Source organism: Melospiza melodia, chromosome 1 (assembly GCF_035770615.1).
Source record: "Melospiza melodia melodia isolate bMelMel2 chromosome 1, bMelMel2.pri, whole genome shotgun sequence".
Lineage (NCBI taxonomy): Eukaryota > Metazoa > Chordata > Aves > Passeriformes > Passerellidae > Melospiza > Melospiza melodia.
This window is the reverse complement of record NC_086194.1, coordinates 79,378,162-79,381,137: the sequence shown is the minus strand read 5'-3', so window position 1 is coordinate 79,381,137 and position 2,976 is coordinate 79,378,162. Positions and strand designations below refer to the sequence as shown.

At 39.9% G+C, this 2,976-nt stretch overlaps 1 long non-coding RNA gene across 1 annotated transcript in view; it reads left to right on the top strand.

Moving 5' to 3' along the window:
* Positions 1–2,152: 2,152 nt before the first annotated feature.
* LOC134429855 (uncharacterized) overlaps positions 2,153–2,976 on the top strand; it is a 35,321-nt gene continuing 34,497 nt past the window's right edge. The window contains exons 1-2 of the long non-coding RNA XR_010030660.1: positions 2,153–2,237; positions 2,754–2,847. This is a non-coding gene — a long non-coding RNA (uncharacterized LOC134429855). The remainder of the gene's footprint in view (positions 2,238–2,753; positions 2,848–2,976) is intronic.

The following is a 2,976-nucleotide window of genomic DNA, read 5'->3' as shown; positions in this document are numbered from 1 at the left end:
CTCCCTTGCTCTTTATTTAAAAAGAAAAAAGAAAAAGCACAAAGACATTTTTAAAGCAATGAAGTTATTTTGCTTTCTGGCAGATGCATTGCTATTATGAGATATTTATGCAGATGAGACCTGAACAGCTAACCAGCAGAAATAACCTGATTTTTCCACCCCTACGTTCCAGACTGAAGGGCTGGTTCTTACCATGCCACTCATTTTTGTGTTTGTTGCTTTACTGTTGTTTATCTACCTGGCCACTGTATTTGGAGTCTGCACACCATTGCTTCCATATGGATGGAAATGCGCTGCTTTTTCTGGTTTGGTTTTTTCTGCCCTTCTACCGTCCTTGGAATATGTGTTATAAATGCTGATATGTGTGCTGATGTTGGGAGGGGAGAAGAAGCCCATCCACCTCACAAGGAAATCTAGGGTGTCTCCATGGGATGGCATTTATTCCTAGTGCATTTAAACTTTCACTTGACTGTTGCAGAACTCCATTTATGTAGATGAGTTGGGTTTGTGTTGCAGGAGGGTTTGTGTGTATGTAACTGTAAATGTACATTGTGTGTTTAAACACAAGAAGTGGTGGCTGCAAGTAAAGGGGCAGGGGATTGGAGAGTGAGAAGAACCAGAAATATTTGGAAGCCAGGGGGCAACACTTTGCAGTTGAATGATTTTTCCCAGAATGATCAGAAATTACTATGAATATCATAAAGTAAGACCAGATGCTGCTTCTGCAAGGAAAGACTCCTCAGAAACAGCCCTGTGAGAAGCAGAATGCCCAGCTCTCCATTTGCTTATGGGGTATTCAGTCCATCATTGCAGGATTAAAACTTGGTGAATCTCTCATGGAATTATGAACTTACACTAACTTTATTTTCAGAAGGGTCAATTTGGATAACATGAAATACCTTGTTTTATGTTAGGTTTGCTTCTTTGGCAGTTCATTACATTACAGAGCACAGTCTGAAGTTCTGCTTAATGTCCAAATAAGACTCTTTTCATTTTACGTGGGAGAGGGAGAAAGGTTTAACAGCGTAATGAGAAAACACTGATAGGCAGTATTTCATTCACTTTTTTATGTACAAAACATAGATTATTGCTAGGAAATGGTATGGTGTCATTGGAGCACTCTTATGACAGCACTGTAGTTCTTGTTGAAACAGAGGTTGAGCAGTCAGCACAGCTGTAGATCTAATGCCTAAGGTCTTTTGCAATGTTTTTAAGAAAACAATCTTAACTGTGTGCCTGTTTTTGCTTCTTTTGAACATACCCTAGAAAAAAACAAGTTGCTGATGATTATCATGCCTTTATAGATGAGTAACAGCATTGCTGAAGCTCTGATGTGCCTGCAGTTGTGTTTTTTCTGCCATTTGCATTCTCTGTATTATCAGCTGAGGACGTGTGTCGGCTGTGTTGTGTCCCATAACCATTTACAGTGCTGGAGAGATCGAGGAAAGGAAGACAGACGTGTAAATCCAGCAGCATGCTGCATTTTTTGTTCAGGAATTCTTGGAAGAGATGATATCCCATTCAGAGGTCTTCCTATATATCTCTTTCTCTGGAGGAGGAGATAGGTCCAAGATAGGAAGACATGAAGAATTCTACCAACTGCTGTGAAGTTTCTTTCTGATGTTATCTTCAAAATATAATTGGTCTATACCGGCTGTAGAGTGTAGCAAGAGGTTTCGATTCTAACACTGACAAAGACATAAAAGAAAAGGCAGCCAAAACGGGCATTTCTCACCTATTTGCCAAAATATTTCTATGTTCTAGCTGATAGAGGATTTAAATACAAGAAATATTGAGACTTTTTTTCCTTAAATTTCTGCCTCTTGTAGCAAATATTTGAAGAGGCAAAATCCTAAAACTTCTGTATCTCTACACTGGTCCTTTTTGAATTAGATTTTATTTTCTCCAGCTCAGCTGTGGTTCTGTTTCTGATGAATAATAACTTCACCTAGACATCATAGGAAATAATTGCATTTGGACACACAATGACACTTCCTGGACTGGTGAAGAAAACACACCTTCCCATTGTCCTCATACTGTGTCAGTGAGCAGTCATTCTCTTCAAAATATTGGTGATTGCTGTCATGGTAACAAAACAAAACTATTTGGCAACTATTTTCAGCTTTGCACATGTGTTATCTCTCCTGGCTGTAAAACACTTCAGTTTTTAATCAGGACAAGGGCTGTCCTCTAGTTTAAGCCTGGCATGAATAATTTTTTTCTCATCAGTGGTCCAGGTATGTGTATGTGTTTGTTTGGTTTTGTTTTGTTACGTTGGGTTTTTTCAGGCAGATGGGCTTAGAGGTAGGAGGGGAATTAGAGGACAACCATTGCAGAGTGATCAGCTTATTCCTATTAGCTGTTTGCATTACTCATGAACACCTCTGCAGCCAGGATGGGGTAGGCAATGGAACTCTGGGGGCTCTGGCAATACCAGCCCTTGTGTCCTTTAGCACAAAACAAACCAAGCTCAAATGATCACATGAACTTCGCAGGAAGCTATGGTCATGCAGCAACTTCCAGGGAAAAAAGCTTCCTCAGCTGCAGAAAAAAAAAGCCAAGAAAACAGTGGGAAGGAGAGTGAGATAAGCTGACAGGGAGGGAACACTTTTGGAGGAATCAGGGCGAATTATGAACCAAGAGTGCACAGCTTTCATGCGTAACTTTTTTTCTTGGCCTTTTGCCATAACAATTTATTGCAAACATTTAATGCACTTCATGCATCTTCTTTTCCTCTGCCTTCTTTGCACCAGCTAAGGACTTGTAAGAATTGTAAAGAGCACCTCGAAATAGCCAACCCTGAGGAAGGCCCTTCATCTACTTCTAAATATTAGGGAGCATTTAATAGTAAGTAATTATCTTAGCATGTAATTCTACTGAGTTGGGGAAGAAAATGGAGCATGAGGGGTTTCTTAGAGTGTAGATTTACTTTCTGTTTTGAAGAAGGCATGCTGACCTTGGCACATTTGGGTTTGA